This window comes from Oryctolagus cuniculus, chromosome 6 (assembly GCF_051225735.1).
Source record: "Oryctolagus cuniculus isolate XC-2025 breed Fujian yellow rabbit chromosome 6, ASM5122573v1, whole genome shotgun sequence".
In the NCBI taxonomy this organism is placed as follows: Eukaryota; Metazoa; Chordata; class Mammalia; order Lagomorpha; family Leporidae; genus Oryctolagus; species Oryctolagus cuniculus.
The window spans coordinates 32370135-32397651 of NC_142872.1; the positions used below are offsets into that span (position 1 = coordinate 32370135).

At 42.4% G+C, this 27517-nt stretch overlaps 1 long non-coding RNA gene across 1 annotated transcript in view; it reads right to left on the reverse strand.

The window, feature by feature from the left end:
* Positions 1-6117: 6117 nt before the first annotated feature.
* The window catches only part of LOC103347907 (uncharacterized), a 60386-nt gene continuing 38986 nt past the window's right edge, over positions 6118-27517 (reverse strand). Inside the window, exons 3-4 of the long non-coding RNA XR_016236262.1 lie at positions 8826-9019; positions 6118-6367 (exon numbers count right to left, since the gene is read on the reverse strand). This is a non-coding gene — a long non-coding RNA (uncharacterized LOC103347907). The remainder of the gene's footprint in view (positions 6368-8825; positions 9020-27517) is intronic.

Genomic DNA, 27517 nt, shown 5'->3' on the forward strand with positions numbered 1-27517 from the left:
GTACTGTTAGAGGTAGGTACTGCTGTTATTATGTCCACTTACAGATGAAGAAACTGAAGCAGAGGGAGGCTGTAAACTTCTCTTAAAGTTACGCTCGTAGACCTGTATAGACATGAGATCCAAATCTGGATCTACCTCCTTCCAGCTGGAGCTCACAGCCACCATGCAGTAACACAGTCACAGTATCATCGTGTCTAGCACAGTTGCCTAGGCACCAAGGCAATGTTTGTGGAATAAATTAATTATACTTCCTCCCTATTGCCCCCAGATGAAGTCCTCTGTCCAGGAAGATGGATTTGGTCTCACAACTCAAGCAAAGGCTTCTCTACTGGGTAGAGAGAGCCCCACAGCTAGTAAATGTTATCTGATGGATTAATGTTATCTGATGGATACATCTGATAAGCCAGGATCTGTGCCAGGACTAAAATGCAGAATGGGGAATCTCGCTATATAGAGATAAACTCTTGAATACTTGGGTAAGGAGGGACAAAGCTGTTTGTAAACACTGGGGGTCAGAAGCCGGCGGAGTATGTGAGTAGATGGGAGATTTCAGATAGGTCACGTGGTGGCTCCATGCCAAATGTTCTTTTTCCACTGTTTTTATACCAAAGTCCTCATCTGAGTTATTGACTGCTTTTCACATTTATCTTTCTTAAGCAGCTTTGAGGTATAACAGGTATATAAAACTGCACATATCTAATGTATAGAATTGGGCAGATTCAAACATATGTATACACTCATAAAATTGTCACAATACTGCCTATTACTATGGCAGAAAACATCCTATCACCTCCAGGAGTCTTCTCCTGTCCTCCCTCTCTTCTGTGCTAAGAACACTTAACCTGAGATCTACTCTTCAAATTTTTTAGTGCAGACACAATGCTGTTAACTTTAGGCCCCCCTGCTGTATAGCAGATGCCTGTGCCTTATTCATCTTGCATAGCAAAACTTTGTGCTCATGGTTCAACTGGTATTCGTGTTTTCCATTTTTGCCCCTTATGGGGAAGATCTGGTAATGAGTCTAGATGACACAATGGCTTTCTTCTCTTTTTCAACTGTAGAAAAAGTTTACTAGATCTTAGGAAATTTGCCGTTTCTGACAGACTTCACGTGACCAGTAAGTGCAGCAATACCAAGAGGCTGATGGAACACAGAATAACCCTTAGAAGAAGATGGCTATTTTGCGCTAAAATACTCTTGACCCCTTCAGGAGGGTCCAGTTCAGGGTCTTTTAAATAATGACCCCTACACAAATGGCCAAGGACTTTACTAACACCACCCAAGTTCGATGAAAACTGCAGAATATGTCCGGTGTCAGCACTGATTCTACCATTGTTTTTCTCAGTGTTTTTTTTTTTTTTTTTCTTTCTGTACAACTTCTTCTTCTCACACCGAGGGAACACATGTTTGATGGACACTTTTCTGTCTCCAGTCACTAACTGGGTATTTTCTACAATGCTTTGGATAAGGGGATTCCTCAAATGACCAAATGTGGCATGAGAGCCAATGGGACAGTGGGGATAGGGGTTGGGAAAGGGTTTAGCCATATACTAATTAGTTGTGTGGCTTTAAATTGAAAATGCTTCCTGTGTTTTAACTTCTTGTAACATGAGAATAACAATAACTACCCTGGAGGGTAATTGTATTAAATGGTGAACATTCAAGGATCAAGCCTAGTCCCTTTTGCATGGTGATTTCTCAAATACTAATAGCTGCTGCTACTCCTACAGCCCTGATATCCACTATCTCTATTACTCCAACCACCATTATCAGATTCTAGAAGCCTACCTCGGAAAGAAAAGGTAGGAAAAGTCAGGCTAAGTGCTGGGTGTTGTGGGGGTACACTGAGCAGTAATGGAATCACTGTAGAACTTTCACAGTGTGCTACATATTCACTGGAATGTTTCCACAGGAAAAATATTATTCAGAGATCCCTACCTGAAACCCTGTTGGTCTCCAGTTGATAAGAACCTGGTCAAAAATTGTCTTTGTTCCTGATGACCATGGGCCAAAGGTGGCACAGCTAATGTCCCCCAGTACCTATCTGGCCATTGCTATTATCCTAACCTGGTCACAGGCACCCCCCAATCATTCCTTGGTCCCCAGCTTACATCTTACTCATTGTCCTTCCTCAAAGAGACAGCCCTCATCTGGGACTGCTCACAGTGGGTGTGGCCTACCAACTGACAGCGCTGGCATCGCCTGGGAGCTTGTTAGGCATTCAGATTCTGTGGTCCCAAGTTAACCTACCGAATCAGAGTCCACACGTCAGGAGGAATCCTAGGTGATTTATATGCACATCTAAGTTTGAGATGGGCTATTGCAAAGCTGAACTCATTTAAGAAGCCAAGATTTATACCCAAGGGATGTAGGATGCAGGCAGAATCATGTTGTGAGTGTAGCAGTAGGAAAGGATCCTTGTGAGAGCCAGGCTCACCACACTGGCCCCAGAGGGAACTCTAGGCAGTCCTGGGTTTGACGCTGTGTTCTGAGAGGTCACATTGCACAGCTTCCCCGAGTGCCTCCAATGCAGTGTAGCCTTTTCATAGATCACCTTGTGGTGTTGCATTATCACATGCATTTTATCCTACTGCAATAAGCACAAAGAAATAAATAGGGCTTGGTTCCCACAACTTCTCTATGAATTCAAATGCAGAAGGACATGTTAACTAGAACATGTTCCTCCTTGGAGTCTTATTGGTTTTGTTCTGAAGATAACAATATTAGTACAAAATGACCTCATGTTAACAGTGCTTTGGGCTGGTACTTAGGGATGGGCAGGAAGGATTGTGGCTACTCTACTTGCACAGAGAGGAAAGGAAGCTGAGTGCTGAAGTTTATGATGGCAGGACAAGAGCCATCTGTGACCCCAAACAACCATGCAATGACAATCATGCACTCATAGCGATGACTGAGCCCTGAACAGTGAGCAGCGTATTCCAAACACATCCTCTCATTCAGGTCTCCCTAGCAAGATTGTGAAATTGATATATTTGTTGCATTCAAAGAAACAGACCCTGTGATTACTCAGTGAGGAAGTAGTCGTCAGCATATAAGTAGGTCTGGCTCCCAAGTTCAAGTTTGGGGCTGGTATGAAATCTTTGTTCTACGGAATATCAAGTCAATCCTTCCTTATGTACTTTAGAATTCCAATAGAACATTATTTAAGAAGACAGAACATGTCACTTTCAGACCTGAAAACCCCTAATCAAGGGTAAACAACTGTAGACAGTGCTTGGCTTAACTACTCAGATTTAGGCTGAGATACGCACACCTTGAACTGGAGTAGCTGGGTTTGAGTCTCAGCTCTACTCCCGGTTCCAGTTTTCTGCTATTGTAGAGTATGGGAGGCAGTAATGATGACTCAAGTAATTATGCTCCTGCCACCCACATGGGAGACCTGGGTTGAAATCCTGATTCCCAGCCTTGGCCCTTGCTTAGCACCAGCTGTGGCAGTGTGGCCATTTGAGGAGCCAACTAGCAGTTAGGAACTCTGTCTCTGAAACAAGCAAAATTTAAGAAGAAAGAATATAAACAGCCTATTTTGCTTCTCATTCTGGCCACTCTATAAGCAAAAGGAAATGTTCTACTCCTTTGTGTTTTGTATCAACCTGAAGCAGGTGGGTAACCCAGACAGAGCTAAACAAGGGTGATGCCTCAGGGGTCTGTCTAGGGGAAATTCACAGACCTGGAGATAGGCAACACAGGTAACAATGATCAACTCGCTTGTGAGACTGTTTCCTTGCGCCAGACACTGTGTTAAATATTTAACATATATTATCCCATTTAATTCCTCGAACCATACCAGGAGACAAGCATTGATACCTCCATTTCGTAATGCACAAAACCGAGGCCGAGAATCCCGCCCATACATGCGTGTCGACACAATTTGTGCCTGAGTCCACAGCAGAGGCTCACAAGCAGCAGTGGTGTTCCATACCACCTCTTTGGAGAGCTGTAGAGCAGGCACAACAAAGAAGGCAATGAGACAGACCCAAAACTTGCAGATAAATTTAGTCATGGGTTTTCCAGCTATCGTTCTCAAACTTGAACACAGGTCTGAGAATGTATATCTCTAACATCTCCCAGGCGGGGCTAGCTAATTTGTGGCACCCGGAGAGCAAAATGAAAATATAGGGGCCCTTAATCAAAAAGCAGGAAACAGGTACTAGTAAATAAGATACTACAGATAAAACTACTTCCTTTGTCTATGGTCTCATTCACCTAGTCACAGTGTTTTTATTTGCTAGGTAGTCTAAGTAAAGAAAAATTTACAAAAAGTAAAAATGATTAGCAAGAATTTCACCATTCATATGTAGAATGTGCAAAGCCAAGTTTAAAGAGCACTCAGCTTGTCTGAGGAGTGACCGCAATTATACAATTCATCTTTCACAGCTTGCACACACACAGACCGAATGACATTACAGCTAACAACAGTCGGCACGCACGGTGGTGCTCTCTGAAGATTAACATGGAGCTAAAAGATTCCTCTCTCTCACTCATGGTGCAATGTAAGAGTGGAGGGCATTACTCACCTATCTGTGGTGTTGCTGGTGTCAACAAACCTGCTGTGGTCCCAGGTGTGTAAAAGCATAGCGCATACAGTTATGTCCAGCCCACAATGCTGATAAGTGACTAGGTTCTGGTCCTATATTTATTACACTATAATTTTATCATTATTGTGGAATGTACTCCTTCTACTTACAAAAACCCGCTTTTTACTGTAAAACAGTATGCCATGTTGGGCTGGCAGCATCTCACACATCTTTTGTTTACTCCGCCCCCTGATGGCATCCAGGGACTGCAACCCACACCACCTAGGCTTGTGTAAGGCAACTCTCTGATGCTTATGCTATGACAAAATCACCGACCGATGCATCACTCAGAATGTGTCCCATCAGGAAGTGACATATGACTGTACATATCTTCTCTTCTCACCAGAAGACCAGAAGTGCTGTGCAAAACTGACTCAGTTGCTGTTTATTCCTCTTCTGCATATGTATACATCCTTACCAATGTCTACCATTAACTTACTGATGAGAAAAGAAGAAGCGAAAGCACAAGGACCCATGGGTTGCCCGACCTTTTTCTTTCCTTCCTTGAGTGAAAGGAGTTGGTCAGCACACAAATCAGAAAGCATAGGATGATCTAGCTTGGTGGTGTGGGTCATGGCTGTCTTTCTGTGTTCCAAGAAAGCTCTGCTTCTAATGCCAAGTGTGAACGCTCTGGACAGCCATCACCCTCTCCAGTACCCTCTCTCCTGGATTTATTTAGTGTCAGAGGTAATGCTGTTCATACTTGCTTTGATCCTCACTTAACTTCCATGCACACAGGTGCACTGTATTCTATGTTCCTGGGAATGGTGAATGCCACCTGTGAACAGTGCAACGAGAACCCACAGGTGTACAGTCTACAGGTGCATGGCCCATCACCTCTGCATGCACTCATGCTCCATTAAGGCTCATCCATGTCTCAGTGTCCCCTTGCGTTTTACCTACAAAGGCAAAACTGCTAAGCATTTCAAGATGGCAAAAGCATTAAACCCAGCCTGGAGTCTTTCTGAGGGTGAGGGCCCTGTGTCCAGGTGAAGCTGTTGCTGCTGGTGGTATGGGAGCTAGACTTTAAGAACTCCTGGTTCAGACAGTTTGCACAATTTTCCAGCTCACTTTGAATGTGGAGAGTCAAGAATAGGCAAAACTTTGATACACACCCTGACAACAAAGGCTTTCAAAGATTTTCCAAAGGAATCAGATTGCTTCCCAAACAAATGATGCCTACAAAATAACACTGTAATGAGTTAAAGGGTAAGAAAATAACAAACATCCAAATTGAATTTGTTCAAAAGTATGTATGGTTTTCCAAAAGTAAAAGCTCGAGGCAAGATTTCAATCATAGTCTATTGAACTCCCAAGTTTGGAAAAATACTGCAGGATACTTAGCTGGATTCAAGATGCCTGAAGCATTCCCGGTTTCTAGAATTGCATTTTGGTGCACTGGCTCCTGACCTGAGTTAATTCCACCCAGCGGTATAGGATTTCAACGACAAAGAAGAGAGGCTATTTCCAGAGTTAAGATTCTTCTTATTTCTCATTAATTTTCACTTACTTTTTTAGGCTCACATAATTAGCTTAAGCTATTTCTGTCCTTTTAGCAAGGAAGATTTTCCCTCTTCCTTGCCTGATGTTAGTTTTCCCTTCTTTGGTTGGATCCAAGAGTACAATTTGCAAATTTCAAAACAACTTCCCATAGTTCTGAAGATTATCTCTTCACCTTGACAGAATATTTTGACTCCAACAGACGTAATATCAGGTGCAGATGTATAGAAGCCATTTTTGTGTGAGAATGGAGCACACAGATGAAGTCAGCTCTGAGGAAGTACAGAGAACAGTGTCAAACCCTGTGATCACCATGTGGATAGCCCAGTCCCTCACGCATCGCTCCAACCCTGTCATTTGGTCCAGTTCAGGACTGGGAAAACCTGATCACAGGGATTCACTTGTTTTAAGCTTTTTGAGCATGAAGCATTAGCACATTTGCACTTGACCAAGTTGTTTTCTCTTCTATGGGGAAATATTTTTCCCTCCTCTGCTCCTGTCCTTCTGGGATTTGTTGGATTTTTGCTAATAACCTGCTTTAATATGCCTTCCTTCACAATTTCTTTCAACCCTCAGGACCCCAGGGAAAGAAAGCAAATCCTGGGTCTTCATTGTATGGTCTTAAATAAAGACCTCGGCTTGTATTATAATGGGGATTTTGTACTTTAGAGGTTTGCAATGGACCTGAATTAGGAGGCAAAGGCAGCTTTGGCATCAACTCTGGCTGACCTTTGATAGCCTGCAGTATATCTAAGCCTCATTTGTATTTTGAACAGCATGGTTATACCATTACCTATCTTGGAACAAGTGTTCTCCAACACTGGGATACAAGCTAAATTGAAGATTCCAAACCCTACCCTCCGAGTTTGATTTAATATGTGTGCCAGAGGCACTGATGGTCACTGACCAAACACTATTTGGCAAGGCCGAGGGCTGTGTGAGGAAGGAGGATGTGTCACTGCTTTGCCAAAGTCTTTCAGGGCTGATTCGTGATCACATTAAGCTGTCTTTTCCCCTTGGTCATGTGACCTTGCAAGCTGTGTGTTCCGTTGTATAACTAAAGGTAGAAATGCCCAGAATTCCAAATCCCTACTTAGAAAGGAGGTGTCACAAGGCCGGCGCCGTGGCTCACTAGGCTAATCCTCCGCCTAGCGGCGCCGGCACACTGGGTTCTAGTCTCGGTTGGGGCGCCGGATTCTGTCCCGGTTGCCCCTCTTCCAGGCCAGCTCTCTGCTGTGGCCAGGGAGTGCAGTGGAGGATGGCCCAGGTGCTTGGGCCCTGCACCCCATGGGAGACCAGGAAAAGCACCTGGCTCCTGGCTCCTGCCATCGGATCAGCGCGGTGTGCCGGCCGCAGCGCGCCGGCCGCGGCGGCCATTGGAGGGTGAACCAACGGCAAAGGAAGACTTTTCTCTCTGTCTCTCTCTCTCTCACTGTCCACTCTGCCTGTCAAAAAAAAAAATAAATAAAAAAAATTAAAAAAAATTAAAAAAAATTAAAAAAAAGAAAGGAGGTGTCACAGTTGTCAGAGCCCCGGTATACTTGGCAGAAATCATAAACTTCTAAAGACTTCACAGATTATATTTGAGGGGTGGGTTTATATCTGTGGCATAAGCTAGAATGCACCAAGTCTATGGCTTAGCAGTCGGAGGAAGCTGATCACAGGGATGGGTGATATGGAAATGACACCACTCGGTAGCAAAGGGAATTTTTATTTTTACAACTCTCACCTGTGCTATCTTTGTAGGGGGCCACATGGGTACCAAGATGGCAGCCTCAGGAGAGTGTTTTAGCAGACATACCATTAGCATTGTGTTTTAGTGTGTGTATAGGCTATAGCAACAGAGAGGGAGGGAGGAAGAGGGGGGGAGAGGGGGAAAGAGGAAGAGAGAAAGGGAGAAAGAGAGGGAGAGAGAAAAAAGACACATTCTAGGAAAAACTGGTAGAAATGAAAGGTGCCCAGGAATGTGAGGTCTTGAAAGATTGGAAAACTCACTGTATATGGAGCATAAACTATGAGAAATATGAAGTAAAAAAAGCTGCAGATAACAAATGCCCAGGAACCCAAGGATCTGAAAGACTCATGGCAAAGATCAAATTTAGAGTGTGGCTTTAACCTTAAAGGAATCAACAACGAAATAAAGCATCTTTGAAAACCATGTCTCAAACAAGAACTATGGATGTGGTTACAGGCACATGGGACTGACTACAAGCACATAGATGGAAAATCTGCATTTTGGAGAAAGCTGCATTTGTCTAAAATCTGAGAAACTTAAAATGACTTGCAGCCCTCAAAGTTCCTTCATCAGGAAGCCCTTAACGAGGGCATTTGCCACAATACCCATTTCAGAGGTGGCAAAGGACAACAGTGGAAGATAAAGACCCATCCAGAGGGTAGAGCCAAGTACTACAGAAAAGCAAGCTCATCTGTGATGCTGGGAGTTGCAACACCCAACGCTCATGAGGATCAGGGCTTGGCACTCGGTAAGTGCTCAGTTAGAGTTAGTTACTAAATGCAACAGATTGCAGTGTTCTCAATCCAACCTTATATTTTAAGTGTTCTGCCTCGCCCGAAGAACCATAGGGCAGTGTAAGCTCAACTTGTCCGCACTGACAGAACTTCTGCCTCCCTGCTCCAGGAAGGAAGCCTTTCCAGACACATGCATACATCTTATCACCAGTTGTACTCCCATTGTATTTGACTTGCACGAATCTTTGTACTTTTGCTTACTTGTTTCTATAGTGAAATGCTGGTGCTGAGTTTGGAGGTAGTTGTAGGCTGACAGACAGCTTTTTGATCCATGCCCATCCGAGTGACTGAAAAGCAGTCGGTTCCTCGGTGTTCTGGGGAACTGATGCGGGGCAACAGAAGGGCTCCCTCTCGGGTTCACACACGGTTGCAGTTATCTCCATTGCATGTGCATCCTGTGAATGCCCAGAGGAGTGCGACTTTAGAAAAGCAGAGGACCTGAGACGTCAGCCTAACCACCGGCCCACGATCAGATTTCCTCAGTGCTTTTAACGATTTAACAGGGGACTCACTCTTTCATGAATTATTTCTACTTGTTACAAGAATTTTGAATGCAAATGTTCCTCCCAGTAATGCTTCCCATAAGTGCCACCTGCATTTGTCTCAGCCTGCCATTAGAATGTACCCTTAGGAAGTGGAAGTGTGGTCACGAGGAATCGCAGTGAAGACAGAAGCTGAGCATTGGAGCGGTCCCCAGCTCATTTCAGAGACACGTCCTGATTACTCAGACGGTCCAGTAGCCAGGGCAGAATTTCATCATAGCTCATCTCCTTCGCTTGTTTTTCTTGGACACTGTAAAGAGCTTTCATGCATTAAAGTAACACTGCTTAAAACTCCCCTTCAATGCAGTCCTCTTCCTTTGCCCATTGCAGCTGGTTTGCTACTTTGCTGTTGCACAAAGAAGGGAGAGGAGAATCAGACCGTAAGTTCTTCCTGCGGATGGGAAGGTAGTCAAACTAACAGGCGAAGTAACTATGAATTTACAATGCTGTCCACAATGAAAATAGAATTTATTATATGATCCTATCAATACAAAAGTATCAGAATTATCAAAAAGATGGCCCATAGAAAGAAAAAACAAAACTTCTCTTCCCTCAACCCTAGCTCCTAGCCCAAACTCCTTTACTCACTTTCCTCCCAGTTTTTAATATAAGAATCCTGAAAACCTGGCAAAGAAACTCTCTGGAGCTGATCAGGGCTGAGGAGATAAACTCGGGGGCAGAACAAGAAAGATCTTGGGTGCATATGGAAAGAGCAGGAACACACCTGGCTTTTGCTCATCACTTGGGAGAAAACACATAAGGGAAAGCCCTCAACCCACACTGCATAGACCACAGCTCGAGGGAGCTGCTGGCAGAGCTCAAACTCTGTTTTACAGTTGAAAACTTGGAAGCGGAGGTCATTTGTACATTCATCCATGCATCTCAGTACTTTGAGTGCCTTTCTGAGCGTGGCACTCTTCCTGCAGGTTGTGGTAGTCAGCAACTACATGGCAGTTGACAGCACCTTTATGTGCACTGCAAAGATGATTAGCATGGCATCACTAGGTGTTGAATGTTGTATTATATGAGTTTCCAATGTACACACCCCAAGTAGAAATTGAGCCAAAAGAAGAAACCTAAGGAATAGAAGCTGGAATCAGGAGTGGTAGATGTTTCTGCCATGCCAACGAGAAACAAAGAAAAGTACTTTATGAAACTAAAGTCTCTATATTTATACATATCTATAGCTAAACCTCTCACCCTGGTTCAAATACTTAATTTTCTGGGTAGTCACTCTGTTTGTCAAGGACCCGTATCTTCCATATCTCTACCTCCTTCCTGATCAGTATTGAGTACCATGTCAAATACACAGCAGGTACTTATCTGCTCCAGACTATATGGTTTAGATGGCTTTATAGGCTAGAACAAACCAATCCCTGAAATTCTGTAGATGAGAAATCAGGATCCTGTCTGGCCCATTAAAACAGCTTCCTCTTGGACTGGTAAGCTTCTGGTTCCTCAAGCTCTACCAAGCCATTCTACCCTCTCTCAGCTTGGTTGGTGCCCACTCACTTGCCAAGTTTCACCTGGGAGGATTTACTTTCACCCTCCCACTGCCCCCCTGAAGCCTCCCTGAAGCCCCCCCATCAACGTTAGATCTTCCTTCTTAATCTCAGTCAAAGCACCCCTTGACTTTGCTTCATGGCATTTTTACCACCTGTAGGGAAATATTAATTTTTGTGGCTATTTTGTAACTTTTATCTCCTAACCCAGCTGTGAGCCCCACAAGACCAGTCCACGTGCCCATCACTGAGTCCCTAGTGCCTAGCAGACTCCTGGCATAAAACAGCATGTGAATGTGTATTTATGGTTGGAAGGCACACTCTGAGCTCTCTTCTTATGACACAAATCTGCTTGCGTCTTTCTCTTTCCTGAACTCCTTAAGTTCTTCACTTTTAAACAGTCAACAAAAAAATCTTGTTGCCTGACTGAAAAGAACCATTACCATTCAGCTTGACTCTAAGCAGCTCAAGTACTTTCTGACTTCAATGCTGTTGCATGTGCCACACCTCCTAAGAGATGCTCTGCCGGCTGTTCCTGACCAAATATGCCCTCATGCTGCACCTTCCAGGTAGAGTCCAGGTTTCCCAAGCAAGGACTGGTTCGTTGGCTCTTGATGATCCTGCGCTGCTTTGTATTTCCATGATCAGAACCACAGAAAAGGCACAGTCCTCCCCTGAACTACATCCCTGAATTTCTTCCAGTGTCCTGAAAGCTCTGGGGAGTAACAGAGAGACCAAGGGGCGAACAGCAGCCTGGACTCCCGGCCCCCAGCTGCTCCTCTCCACTGTCTTGTCCCGGATCTTGGACTCTTGCTATCATCCTGGCCTCCTTGGATTCACCTCTGATCTTTCCAGCATTTGACTCCAGTTCCATTAGGTGCACTGATTTAGCTGCTTTTTAATGGGTCCTCGGGAAACATGACCCCCAGAAAAGGGAGTGGCAGTTCACATTTCTCCTTTAAAGAACCCCAGCAAGGCAGCTTTCTGAATAGATGCTCTCTCTCCGGAGGTGGATTCTGCCTTCCACAGCCAAGTCTCTGGCTTTACACGGTAATTTTCCTCCCTTTTACAGATGCTTTAAAACCCTGGCAGAAGCAAGCGTCCTTTAGAAAGCCACCTCTTTGACCTGCCCAATTCTCAGCAAACTCTACAGGCTGTAGAATAAGGGCAGCTGCCCATTTCTCTCTGGGCACCATGTTTGAAGCTGGCTCTGTGACGAGTTCTATGAACTCCATGAAGCACACTCAAGACAGACATCATCAGGAAGGAGGGGTTAAACTCCAGCTCCTTATTCTGCATTCAGATAATGGGCTCTCCAAGTGTTGGAGCAGATAACGACTTTGTGACTCCCATACACAAAACCGTGGACAAGCCAAGTTCTCCTGATTAGAACAAGGCAGCCGGACATGGTAACTCTCCAGTACCACCTCTTTCATTGTCTCTTGTTTTGCTGGGGAGAACAGAATCTCCCCCGATCAGCTTTGTCCTCAGTGAATAGGCCTGCACAGCTCCACGCTACTTCCATGCAAAACTCAAACACAGGACTGGAGAGTGTCGAGATTGTCTCCCTCTTCCCCTCCTTGACAAAGCAGAAAACTTGACTATGGCCCTTTTCCTTATCTCTGGTGCTTTTTTACTGAAACAGAGCCACTGGCAGGGTATGGGACACTTAGTAAAACCCTGAACACATGGAAGAAGTCAAAAAGGAGGAGGATTGGCACTGAATAATAAGACCTTACATTTATGTAGTGCTGTGTATTTTAAATATTTACAATGGCCAATCAAAGGCTACCTCTCACTCATTAAAAGAAAGCAGGGGAATTATTTTTATTCTAGTAAAGGATAAAGAAACAGCTTGGGGTTCAAGGCCATACAATACATTTCATAGGAAGAGCCTTTCTGAATACTTGTTACAGTACAGTGTGTTAAGCTGCCGCTACGTGGGGGTCCTGCATCTCCTATCAGAGTGCCTGGGAATTGATCCTGGCTCCACTTCTGATCCTGTTCCCTGCTAAAGCACACTCTGGCAGGCCGCAGATGATGGTCTGAAAACTTGGGCCCCTGCCATTCACAAGGGAGACCTGGATGGAGTTCTAGGCTCCTGGCTTTGCGTTGTACTGCCCCAGCTGTTGGAGCCCTTTGGGGAGTGAAGCAGCGAATGGAAATCTCTCCCACTCTTTCTTTCTGCCTTTCAAATACTCTCTCACTCTTTCTGCCTTTCAAATACTAAAAAATTTAAAATTAACTTTAAAAAAGTAGAAGAACCTCTCTGTGACAATAAGGGCAAATGAAAAATAGTCAACAGATTTTAGAGGTTTTTTTTTAAAAAAAAAAACTGGCCTACTATATTAAATTCGATCTAGAAGAATATAATTGAAGGAAAGAGAAATTCAAGGAAAAACAGAACAAGGATATTCCTATTTCTCTGCCTTATTCTTGAATTTAACATAACTCTAGCCCTCAGAATCTGAGGATGCAAACTCCAAAATTAGCCATTACTAGAACCTCTCGGCACCCATTGAAATTGTATAATTTAAGTCATAAAACACATTTTTTGTATTTTTATATTAATATATCCATAGTGTCTACATACAATTGATATTTATATTATACTTACACATATCTTTACAAACATAAGTCTATTTAATCTTACTTTTTTATGGCTAACAAAACCGCTTTATTGAAGAGACTTCTGGACAAAACAAAAACAACACAAAAGCATAGGCTTAGCAAGAGCCCAGATTGCACTGTGCTTTTATCACTAGCTTTAGGACATGGGCAAGGAGGCCTAAGGGACAAACTTAGCTATGAAGACTGAATTTTTCAAATAAGTGGTATTTTAGTCACCCCTGATTGCTAGCTGGTAAAAATTAGACTCATTTAATTGTAGATATACAAGGAAAGCATATAGATGACTTGAGAAACCAATTTCTGTGTTGCCCCCCACCATGTACACTTATGCATTCCCAATCAAAAGAAATTTCTTCATTTCTCTTCTGAACTTTAATTCTATCTAAAATCCAAACCTGTTTAGTCACAGGTACTAAGTCACCTTCCTGGCTAAAGCTAAGCTCTCTCTGTATACACAAATAAGTGACAGCTGAAATGGATTGTGGGTCTCTGCTAAGGGATCCCCAATGTACACCATAGGCAACTAGAGGAAGAGCATGTTTAACAGGGGAGTCTTCAGCCCTAGAACCCCCTGCCTGCCATGCTCTATCAAAGCTGCACTTGACAATCTCCTGGGCTTGGCATCAACCTTCTATTTGTAGACTAACACAGTGTTCATTTGAGGCTGGAGTTTAAAAGTGTGATTCTCTTCTTAAACAATTATTGTATTCAGAGCTTGTAATAGGTATTTTCAATCATTTAAAGTACTGTACTTTATCACCTTAAGCTAATTATTAAGTTGATGAATTTGATTTTTAAAAATTCTGCCTATTGCAACATGCATAGCATAGAAAACAAACAAATCAATTAGAACAAAACATTCAAGGACTGAACCAAATCCAAAGGAAATAGTAACACTTGCCACTCAACATACACATCGACACACACTGGCCTCTCTTCTGTCCTGAATGCACCTCCGTACCCTCCAGTGCCTGCCTTTTGGGAGGTGGCTCTGCCTGTGACATGATGGGGACAGCAGGGAAGAGAATGACGGTAAGGTGGGAGAGCTATCCTTGCTCTCGTGGCCCTATGCTGCTACATCCTCCACACTGAGATGCCCGTGTTTCACTTGCCAGAGCATTTTCACTTGCATGCCCCAAATGAAGCACATATTAATGACAGGCTGGGAAAGGGACTGGAAAGCTGTGGGCACAAAGCACCGTCACAGAAAGGCTGTGATGTTTGTGCTCTGTCATCCCTCATGCATCTTACTACTGAGTAGTTGTCTTGGCCATGTTGTTTTTTGTTAAACTTTTGCTAGTATGTTTCATTTCACAGCACTCCAAGATCATAAAATTATGAGTGAATATGATGACAATGCATTATGTGAAAAGGAAGGTGTTTGAAACTAAGTTTTTATATAGTAGACCCTGAATTATAATCCAGTTTGATGAAGCTAGGATCAAACTTCTTGACCCATGATTTGATCAGTCAGGTGTTTTATCCGGGAAGAGTTGCTCTGGAAACAAAAGATAATGATTGTTCTCTCTTACACCCTTTGCTTTCCGATTTGCTCTTTCATTTGAGATGTTCAGCTCTTTGTGATTTCAAATTCACTTGATAGTTATCAAATATCCATAAATGCAATTGAATTCACTTTTAAAATAGAATACTAGACTCGACCCTCTAACACTCTATCTACCACGGAAACATTCTACGCTATTCAATATGGACGTTTGAAACACACATTTGTGATGTGCTAACGAATCCTTACAGCTCATAATCCATTACAGAGATGCGGCAGAGCTGAACATGAGCACCACTTCCTTGGAAATCAGGAATGAGAATTTTTTTTTAATATTAAGAATACTGGTCAGTTTTCACTCCAAAAATGTTTGTCTTTATAATAATGAAGTAGACTAGGCTTTCTTTGTAATAAGATAATCAATTTGGTTATTAGTTTTGTTCCAGTGTCTTCTTTTATTTAAATTACTTGAAAATACAGGCTCTGTATTTTTCTCTTGAACTCTCAGTCTGATGTAAAAATCATTTTTTCCATTTGGCTCCCAGAGAGGGATTGTCGTCTTGTTATGTTTATACCTCCACAGAGGCTCTTTATTCATGGAAGACTGGGGGGGGGGGGGGGGTGCTAGGCCACTGTCAGAGCTGCTGGCATCCCATATGGGTGCTGGGTTGAGCTCTGCTGATCCACTTCTGATCCAGTTTCCTGTTGGTGTGCCTGGGAGGGCAGAGGAGAATGGCCCCTTCACTCATACGGGCGACCAAAGGAAACTGATGGCTCCTGGTTTTGGCCTGACCCAGCTCCTGCCATTGCAGCCATTTGAGGAGTGAACCAGCAGACTGAAGTTCGCTCTCTCTCTCTCTCTCTAAAAAATGACCACTTGGGATGAATAGCATATAATGTTGCTCAAATCAAAAGGAAATTGAGGATCCACATCAAAAGTCTAAATTGAATGCAGATCATAGAGAAGGAAGAAATCTGAGGAAGCCGGAGCTTAAAAAATGTTGTGTAGACCACTTTCTCTTCAGATGCTCTTTTACATTGTGTGTGTGTGCGTGTGTGTATTTTTTTTTTACCCAACTTATTCACTTTGTGGTAGATATATGCTATAAAATGTCTGTGCACATGTACTTCGGACTATATAGCTTTGTATTGTTTTCAGTTACTTGATGATGCTTTGAGGATAGAAGCCTATCTTTAAAATATGTATTCATTTGAAAGGCAGGATCTCACACACACACACACACACACACACACACACACATCAATCTTCTATCTTCTGATTCATGCCCAATGCCTGCAGCATCCAGGCCTGAATCAGGTGCAAACCAGAAGGCCAGAACTCCACCAGGTCTCCCTCTAGATAAAAGGGACCAAAGTATGAAAGGCCCACAATGATGTGGGCCATCTTCTGTGTTCTCAGACACATTAGCAGGAAGCTGGATGGGAAGCAGAGTAGCCAGGGCTCAAATAGACACTGCAATATGGGATGCGGGCACCCAAGGCAGCAGCTTAATCCACAATGCCCACCCCTAAGCTATACATTAGTACATTTTTATATGGTACTCAGCAAACAACCCTGTATAAAATAGGATGAATGTCTGTTAAATTAAACAACATGAGAGACATGGATAAAAGAGAGGTAAGAAATGAGGTAAGGTATTCTAAGGACATGTTTGTTAGCAGGTGCTTATAGTGTACTGTGTACTTTATCAGAAAACCCTCTGTGAACACAAATGGCCAGCTACCTGGGTCTGCCAGGGTGTAACCATTCCCTATTTCTTGCCTTAACATTTCTGTTTTTGGAGTCCCCAGGGGAATCGGCCAGAGATGGTTAAGAGGGATCCATCCCATACCTGAATCAGTTAGAAGGAACTGGTGGTGAAGGAAGCTCCAACTGTTTCTCAGGTGAGTGAAAAGAAAGACCACAAGGCCATCTGTGGGTTTGATTATCAAGACAGCCTCCTCTGCTGGGCAGCACGACCCTTCTCTTACACCCACTCCCCCCAATCCTTTTTAAAAGCCCAGATCTAACTCCACCTCTTCCAAGATGGCTTTGCAGATCTCCAGCCTTAAGGCAAAATTCGTCACCCTCCTACCTAACACAGTTCCTTAGCCGTTATCCTCATATTTGCTACTGAATCTGCATCCACCCATCTCTCTCCTTATCCCTGCCTCCCTATTTATCTATTTACTTACTCATTTCAATTACACTAAAATAACAGCTGTTGCTGGGTGGGGGGGGCAGAGATAATTTTTTCAGTTTTCTGTCCCCTACATTCTCAGTATAGATGGGCTTTACATAGGGGCCATGCTCCATAGATGATGGCGTAGGTACATGGGCATCAGGTATTTAATGAAAGTCCTTTAATTTAATTTCCAAAAAGTAGCCTTTTCCAAATTTACTCTTTAGATGTTGTACTGTCCCAATACATCTCAATTAATTTTTTAAGGAAAGATCACACACAAAATGGCATGACAATTTCAAAAAGACTGCTGTGGGAATTAAAGGGCTACTGTTATGTAAGGAGAGTAGGGTCTTCTGTCACTGCAGGGATCTACAGCCACGGAGTTAAGTATATGGGTTTCCAGAGACTCTGAGTGTCAATGGCACAAGCTCATTCTTGAATTTGTGCCAGTTCAAGAGAAGATTAACAGCAGCCTGAGTCATCCTGTGCTCTAAATGTCACTCTATCTCATGCTCTGTCAGCACAAAGGGTGACACAGGCCGGCCAGTTCCAGTCAACCATCCTTTAGGAAACAAAGCAAGGAAAGTAGACATTAAAAAGGGCAAGGCTCTACAACTCACAGCTGGTGATTGGCGAGATGAGCCTCAACAAGTCATCATTTCTTCTTTCTATTATAGAACGGACATAATACTATCTACTTACAGGCTAGAATTAAGTGAGGCAGCATGTTATAATATATGATATATGCAAAATGCTTATCACTGTAAAATTACAAAGATTATTATACACATTATTTCCCTTATTTGTTATGTAATTTACATTCTTCTGATTTTACGTGCTTCACTGCATAGGGGTCAGAGTAGGGCTTGAGTTTTTTACTTATCTAACACTGTTATATATCTAATTATAAAATCTGTTTTGTAAATGCCATAGAGCATCATGTAATGAAAACAAAGACCCTGTGAGTTCTTTGGCTTTCCAAAGAGGACATGTCTACTGATCTATGCACAGCTAGAATGGCTTGCATAGTTCCTATGAATCACGAATTATCCAACTCATTGACGCATGGGAGTCAGTGTAATCGGAATAAGCAAGTTTGGGTATACATCACCCAGTGCCTTCAGTTTTTTATCTCTTCCTGCATCCTAACCTACTTCTAAAATGTTAGCTACCTAGACAATAGCAAATCCCCACAACCCATGTTTATTCTTTTAGACTCCTCCCAATCATTTTCACATGTGACAGTTTTTGAGCATAGGCAGAGCAACCATTTCTACTAACAATGATGAAGCTGGTGCCCAAAAGGTTAGGTTAACGTAACCATGACAACTAAGCTAATCAATGGCCAAGTCTGTACTAAGAGCAATTCCAGTGAATGAAGATGTTTCAGAGATTAATAAAATAGCTATTTTCCTCGGTGAGGTACAGATCTGCCTGTGGTCATTTAGCTGGGTTAACTCTTATTTAGTGCTAATGAGCATATAGAAAAATAACAAAAGCAGTTAGCATTTACTAAATATTGAAATCTGAAGCAGTGTGCCAAGCAGTTTATAAGAATTATCTGTAATCTTTATATAACCAACCAATGAGGTAGGGAATATTATCACCCCCATGTTAGAGATGAGGAACTGAGCAAACAGGCATTAAACAACATGTCCAAGGCCACTCTAGGAACAAAGGGCAGAGGATAAGACTTAAATTCTCCCTGATGCCCCAAGTTCCCATTTTTAAACAATACGGGCATTCCTTCTCTCTTAGTCCCTTAACATCGACTATTTCTGTTTCACAGCTACATTTTATACCTTTTGCCCCAGCTTTCTGCATAAATGCGAGTGGGGTACAGTGGGAGAGGAGAGGAGAGAAGCAGGGATGGCTCACTCTTCCTGCCATTTTATGCCTTCCATACTTATTCACTCCTGCTTGTGGCAAGGCCCACGCTAGATGCTAGGACACAGCTGTCAAGAAAAATACCTTTCTTGTTCTCCTAAAGTTAAGTGATTTGGGATGGGACACCCACTTTTCCCAGTAAACCAAATGTGTGTGACTCCTGAAGGGACATGGGTACCATGCTGTGACCATCTTTCCCTAGACAAGCTGATGCGAGAGAAGAACTCAGAGACAGCTGTCAGCAGCAACAGCTGTATTCGTGAGAATACAGAGCAGAGTATCTTAATGCCTGTTGTGCAGCCCCTGTGGCCATGGAGATTGTGGACAAGGTGCTGGCTGCATCCTCTTTTGGTGTGAAGTGGATCCTATGGCAGCCCTGAAGCTCAGTGTAAGCGGAGCAAAGCAGCAGCCACAGCATAATGCTGCTGCTAACAACAGATGGGCTGCGTCAAGGCAGGGTCCTGAAAGCAGAGAAGGGCGCCGCCAGGAGGGTGGAGGTGGCCTTAAGAAAGGACCTGGGCAGGCCTCTCTTGCCCATTGATCTTCTCTTGAATCTCAAAATCTTCTCCAGGAATTGGTCCTTCCCTCTTGTTCTCCACACCAGGGATGATTTCCCTAACAGCTTGTGACTGTCATTAAGTGAGTAAGCAAAGAATGGGGATGACTGTGGGTCCTTCCACATATGCTCAGTGATTAGTCCTTCCAAAGATGCTCATGGCATCTTCTGGCCCCAAAGTGCCGTTTTCCAAATATTTCTCTGCAACATCTCTCACCATCAAACTAAAATGGCAGATGATTTTTTTAAAACTCTGAGTAGAGGATAAAAAGTTTCATAATGGGGTTTGGAAGCATAGGCAATCATGGCATTGCAAAAGAAAATGCTGCCCAAAAGTTTGCCCACATGACGCCAGACACGCACCCTAGTGAATTCCACATGAGTGGCCTTGGAGTCTGTCCGGGCCTGATCTTCAGCGCTTTCTTACAGAAGGGGATGTGAGGCGGGCACGCAAGCACAGCAAGACGGAGCTGTGCATGGTTAGCTCCTGAGAAGGAGCCGAGGGAACTCCGAAGGTGGTCTTTCAAGGCCTGCCAGATTTCTGTATGAATGCACACCCATTGTTCCTTCCCCCAAAGGGACAGAGAGCAGACACTTCTGCGGTCAGTGTAATATGGTGAGCAGATGTTTGCCTCACATGGTGCTGGGAGCTGACTTTACATCCAGAGACCTAAAGGTAGCAGAAGGTGTCATGGGAACAGGGTGGGAGAAAGCTCATCAAGCAGGCATTGCTACCACTCAAGTATATAAACTACAACGTATGTGTGTGCCACCTAGCAGGAGCCACTCCAGGTCAGGATGCACCTGCAAGAGGTTTAATTCAAGGAGCATGGGGAGAAGATGGCTCTTAGAGCCAGGGTCACCTTCTCCTGGACTATGGTATCATTGCTATTCTTAACCCTTTGCTTACACTGACACTTTCAGTCTACTCCAACTCATTCCTTATGTTTTTTCCACTGCCTTCTGGTCGCTTAGCAACTGTTGACAACCACCATCCCCTGAGCTTACCTTTTTCCTAAGTTGACCCTATTCACTTGTGACACAGCCAAGGGCTTTTGCCCAGCCTGGGAGTCAGCTAAATACACAGCTGCCTGTAGCTGTGCCAGTGAATCTTTATCATATTTGTGGTCCACCTGCTCTTTGTTTATCAGCGTCTCTACACCCGTAAATTAACTGCATTCTCTTCACTTGAGTTGCCTTAGTGAATAGTGTCTTACATTACCATCTAGGGTGAGCCAAAAGCATTGCTCACCGTGAATCAGGAACACCTTTGTGGATGCCACAAAAATGATTTGATCTTTTTATCCAAGTTCAACCTCATGTAAGAAACATTTAATAGCAGGTGGGTATCCAGCACACTGGGTGAGATGCTTAGTCTCGTATCACCCGGGTTTGAGTTCCAGCTCTGCTTCTGACACAGCTTCCTGCTAATGTGCACTCCTGGAGGCAGCAAGTGATGGCCCAAGTACTTGAGTCCCTGCCACCAGCGAGGGAGACCTGGGTGGAGTTCATAGCTCCTGAATTTCGCTTGGCGCAGCTCTACCTGTTGCAGGTATTTGGGAAGCAAACAAGTGGGTAGAAGATCTCCCTCTTTGTTCCTGTCGCTCAGTGCAAATAAAAACAAATATTGAAATAATATATGGAAAATCCAGCTCGGGTAAGAGCATGAGATTTCCACAGAGCCTCTAGGGATTGAGTGGGCTGCTGCAGCTGTTCTCACAGAGGCTGTTCCCAGTTCTCTAGAATGTTGAGGAAGTCTGTGGCAGCATTTTTACCAGCCCCAGTGACTGAAGTGAATGTGGTTTGAGTGGCATCCAGGGAGCAGCTCCTGGGGAGGCCACATCACAGACTCTTATTCAACACTGAACTGTCTTAGCAATCATCCTGGAGTTTAAAACCTCTTTTAGATCTCATCCTCAAGTATTTTATGTTGTTTTTATACAGCGTGAATTTCCTAGCATGGTGTTATTATATAACTCAAAGGGGATTGTAACTGACTTAGCTACTGCGGTATCTAGAAGTTTTCATCATTTGGGGAAAAAAAAAGCACATCACTGACAGCAAGGCCTGGAGTGCTCAGGTAACCCAGCTGTAGGCATCTGCACTGTGGCTGTGAATTCATGATCACACCATCCGGATCAGTAAAGCCACATGCCTGGGAATACACTGCATCTTTTAGAATTGGCTTCCAGTGTCCTCATGTCTGAGGCTTGTACTGATGAAATGTGCTGTTTTACCTTAGTGACTTTAACCTCTCTTTTGTATTATACATAATATCTTATTTATTTGAAAAATTTTAGATCGGTTATATAATCTATGAATTTCTATATAGGATGGTAAATAAGCTCTCTCTCTCTCTCTCTCTCTCTCTCTTATATATATATATATATAGGTATTAGAAATACATATACAAACTAACAGAAAGCAACACTTGCCTGCTATTCGGACAGAAATATGCTTTCCATTTGTACAAATAGAAGTGATTTCCACTGTGCTAGCTGGGAACACTGGGACCAAGAGTGATAACAGTAGTTACGTGACAGAAAGCCTGGAAAAGGTGTTCTATTTTAGTGGACATAAACAAAGTGAGCCACTCATCAAACAACCCCTTCTGTGCTTAGCGCATTTGCATTCCAATATTATTGAGAAGCTTCCTGATTCTATCACTCTGCCAAACACCAAGGGAATTAAAAATCTCAGGGACCTGACCAGGCATGGAGGGCAGTCTCCATGAAGATGGGTCTATTTCACAAACTTGTCATTTGAAACCTTGCTCTCAGCGCATCCAAAAGATGTTTGTTTTGGTTTAAGTTCTAAAATGCCCCTGGTTCTTCTCACAACATCATCAAGGTGCTTATAATGCAACGCTGGGATCCTCTAAATCAGTCATCCAAAAAGGAAAGGAAAAGAGAAGGGAAGTAAGAGCAGGGTGCGCCTGAGAAGTGGGTAGATCTGGTTCCATATCTTTACTCCATCACAGTTGGCCATCTTCCTTCCTCTGTATGAAGGACATAACACCATTGATCTCATCAAGTTGATGTGAGGATGAAGCGAAACCACAAATGTGAAGCCCTCAGTAGAATGAACAGCACAGAACAGGGACTGAACCAATACATTAATATCATCATTCTCTTTTTTTGGGGAACTTTTAGGTAAATCCGAAGACTTGTAAATTGGAAGTGATCTTAGAAATCATCTAGTCAAATGCTTTATTAGGCTATGTAAGTCCTTCTCTGTAGATTGTGAATAGAAGAGTTTAAGTTTATATTGCTTCCATATGTCTTTCCTCTCTTGATCAGTGGTTATAAATTTCGCTTTAAGAAAATATAAATTTAGCACAATCAACTAGCATTAGTGGTCTTCAGCTTTCTCTGCCTAAACATATGACTCTTAGCTATGTAGACTGTCTCAGACATCATTCTATCTATGATCTGTTCTCTTCATGAAACCTGGCCTTCCTGAGAAATATAGACCTGAAACTCCCCAGCCTGGGTATTAAGTGAGATTCTTTGACTTCATGTTCCTTTGGGAGGAATTAATTCACTGTTCTTTGCATCATTAGTTTTTTTTTTTTTTTTATTTCTAAAGTGGGGCAAAATCTTGCCTTGCCTTTACTACAAGGTAAGTAAGAGAGGCCACAGTATACCACACAGTAGTACACAATGTAAAATGTTAACGACCATAGAAGGAGGATGGAAATATCCAAGATATTCACTCTACAAAAATGTGACAATTCTTTGCCAATTTGTTTTAAGATTATTTATTTGAAAGGCAAGAAAGAGTGGTTGCGGGGGAAGGCACCGAGAGACATCTTCTGTCTGCTGGGTTACTTCCCAAGTAGTCATAACAGCCGGGGCTGGGTCAGGCTGAAGCCAGGAGTCTGGAACTCCATCTGCTTCTCCCAGGTGGGTGGCAGGAGCCCAAGTACCTGGGCCATCTTCTGCCACTTTTCCAGCCATATTAGCAGGGATCTGGATCTAAGTGGAACAGCCAGGACTCCAACTGGCTCTGTGGTATAGCATGCTGGCATCATAAGCAGTGCCTTAAACTGCTGAGCCACAACACCAGCTCTCCTCTACTCATTCTTTAAGCTAAGTTAAAGTTAATTGTGGTGATAATACAGCTACTCCAACCCTCTAATGTATACTGTTTGCATACTACTGGTGAAGCATCCCTAATACAAAAATCTACAATCTGAAATGCTGTGAAATTTCAAATTTAAGATTTTTGAATTTCTAGATTAGGGATGCCCAACTGATAGAGTCAATGTAAAAATTCCAAATCCAGAGCTTTGAAACCTGTAAATCCTTGGCCCCAAGAATTTTGGATAATGGACACTCAACCTGCCTATTTTTATCATCTATTTACTTTTATTCCATTTGTGTCTTATATTTAAAGTGCATGTCTTACAAACAGTGATGTTTCATTTACCCACTTTGAAAATTTCTGCCTTTTACTTAGAATGCTCATCACTTTAATACACTTGCAGTTTTGTCATTTCTATTTCACTTTACCATTTTTTTTATTTTCTATTTGACTCTGCTTTCTGTTCTTTTTTCTGTCTTCCTGAATTTGTGAATTACTAATTTTTAGAAATTCACTAAAATTATTCTATTGGATTTTAGCTATATTTCTCTATATTTTTTAAAGATTTATTTATTTGAAAGGTAGCATTCCAGTCAGTGAGAGGGAGAGACAGAGACAAAGCTCTTCCATCCATTGGTTACTCCCCAAACAACCACAATGTCTGGAGCTCCGCCTATCCAAAGCCAGAAGCCAGGAGCTTCTTCCAAGTCTCCCATGTGGGTTCAGGGGCCCAAGGACTTGGGCCATTTTTTTACTGCTTTCCCAGGCCATAGCAGAGAGCTGGATTGGAAGTGGAGCAGCCGGGTCTCAAACCAGCACCCACATGGGATGCTGGCACTGCAGGCGGAGGCTTAACCTACTGTACCACAGTGCTGGCCCCTATACTTCTGTGGTTTCCCAGGATTGTAACGTACCTCTTAAGCGTCCTTCTGTCCATATGCGTTTAAAATTTTACTGCTTCTTATAAATTGTTGATATTTTATACTCATATAGGTCCATGCTTACCTTCCCTTCCTTTGTTTCATGATGATTGTTGTTATGAAAGTATTTCCAAAAGTTTATAGAAAAATGGAATTAAAAGTATCAGCTTATTTTAGTGTAATTTTTTTCGTGGTATTCAGACAAGGCATATTATGAAAAAATTCTGCATAAATTTCCAAAATGTGTTTGTATCAAACTTATATTTTTAATTGTATCTTTCCACAAATTTTTTGAAGAACTTCTACATTAAATCCCACAAGACAATAATTCTTGTTTTTTTCCAACTTTTATTTAATAAATATAAATTTTCAAAGTACAACTTTTGAATTATAGAGGCTTTTCCCCCCATAACCTCCCTCCCCACCACAACCATCCCATCTCCCACTCCCTCTCCCATCCCATTCTTCATCAAGATTCATCTTCAATTGTCGTTATACACAGAAGATCAACTTAGTATATTCTAAGTAAAGATTTCAACAGACTGTACCCACACAGACACTCAAAGAATAAAGTACTGTTTGAGTAGTAGTTTTACCATTAATTCGCATAGTACAACACATTAAGGACAGAGATCCTACATGGGGATTAGGTGCATAGTGACTCCTGTTGTTGATTTAACAATTGACACTCTTATGACATCAGTAATCACCTGGGGCTCTTGTCATGAGCTGCCAAGGCTATGGAAGCCTCTTGAGTTCATCAACTCTGACCTTATTTAGACAAGGCCACAAAGTGGAAGTTCTCTCCTCCCTTCAGAGAAAGGTACCTCCTTCTTTGATGGCCTGTTCTTTCCACTGGGATCTCACTCACAGAGATCTTTCATATAGGTCATTTTCTTTTTGCCACAATGTCTTGGCTTTCTATGCCTGAGAAACTCTCATGGGCTTTTTAGCCAGATCCGAATGCCTGAAGGGCTGATTCTGAGGCCAGAGTGCTGTTTAGGGCATCTGCCATTCTATGAGTCTGCTGTGTATCGCTTCCTATGTTGGATCATTCTCTCCTTTTTAATTCTACCAATTATTATTTGCAGACACTGGTCTTATTTATGCAATCCCTTTGACACTTCAGCCTATCTTTTTGATCAATTATGAACAAACTGATCACTTTAACAATAACATGGCATTGGTAGGTAGAGCTAGAAACGTGCCAGGGGATTCCAATTCAATAATTCTTGTTTTAAACAGTTATTTACTTTGTAAGTAAGAGGGACAGGCAGTAATTTTAAAACAGTCTTTCATATTTTTCGAGATATTTATTTTCAATGGTCCTCGTTCTTTTCTGAGTATTTGAGTTTCCATCTGGTAGCATTCTGCTTCATCCTGGACAACTTCCTTCAGCCTATCTTAAAGTTCAGGTCTGCTGGTGACAACTTATTTTCATTTTGTTTTCTGTGTCTTCATTTCACAGGATACATTTGCTGGGTGATGAGTTCTGGTTTGACAGTTTGCATTCTGTTTCAGCACTTTAGAGATGTCACTCCATTCTCTTTTGGCCTCTTCAGTTTCTGTTGAGATATTGATCAGTATTCAGATCACTGCTTCCTTGTATGATATGAGTCATTTCTCTCTCGCTGCCTTCAGGAGTTTCTTTCTACCATTAAATTTCAACAGTTTGGTTCTGATGAGCCTCCATGAGTACTTTTATGTACTGATTCTACTTGGTTTTCATTGATCATTGTGTATCTGCCCATTGTATTTCATCAAGTTTCACAATTTATTGTTCTTACGTGTTTCCTCTACGTCATTCTCTCTCCTCTGCCTTTTACATATGCTCATTACCCATGTATTAGACTACTGGATAGTATCCAACAAGTTTCATTTTTTATTCAGCCTTTTGTTCTCTGTGATTCATGTTGGATAATTTCCTATGAGCTTTAGTTTTACCTGCTATTTCCTTTCATATCTCCGTTCAACAATTAACTCTATCCAGGGAATAGTTTACTTTGAATATTGTATTTTTATGTTCTAGACATTTCATTTGGTTTTTTATTGTCTCTGTTTCTTTGAGATTGTATATATTTTTATTCACCTAGTGCATCATTTAGGATAGTTATGATAACCATGATAAAAATTCTTATCTTTTAACAGCTGGTTCAACCTGAGGTCAGACTCAATGGATTTTCTTTTCTCTTGAGAACGTGTCTATTTTTGGGAGTCTTTGTATGTTGGGTAATTTTGGATTGCATTCATTTTGAATACTAAATAGTGGACATTCTGGATGCTATTATTTACCTCTAACAAGTGCTGTTCCTTTCATTTTAGCTGGCAGTTATCATATGGACTTAAATTTCAAACTGTTTCTTGGGTGGCTGCTGCAGTCTTAATTACCCTATTTTGTTTTTAGCTTAGTTGCTTTAAGCCTATACTACAAATACTTGGCTTAAGAGTCAGTGATATGGGTGGACAGAATTTGGGAATGTCCTCTCTAAATCTTTCTTTTTGGTGATTTCTCCGCTTTTTAAAATGCACCTTGGTTCCCCTGGCTGGACAGATTGAGGTTTTTGTTTTTTATGTTTTTCCACAAGTCTCCCCACTACTTTCGCTGCAGTGCACCAGTTGCACTTAGCTTCATGCTGTAAGCCATGAACATGTGAACTCACTCTGCTCAGTTCATCTTCTGCCTTTTCCTTGTGAACTCCACGCCAACTTCGTCTTTTCCTGTTGGTTCTCCAGTATCTCCAGCTTTTGACACTGTGTCAAGGCTTAGAGTTATTTTCTGCAGGTGAGTTATTCAGTAGAGTCTGATGCCTGCATTCCCAGAAGCAGGAGACCTCTGGGCATGTGTTGTAAACATGGAAAGCTGGGATACTTCAGGAAGCCCTATTACCGAGAAGAAACTGAGGACGCATGTAAGCCATTCTGCTCAAGAGGATCATTTTTCTCCTCATTGATAAGCAACTTAGATACAGCCATTTAGACATAGTTTACTTATTCCACAGTTACCAGACCCAGAACTGTAAAATAAATGAGTTATTTCACTTTGATAGTATTTAGTTCTCAGAAATTGATCTGGTGCATG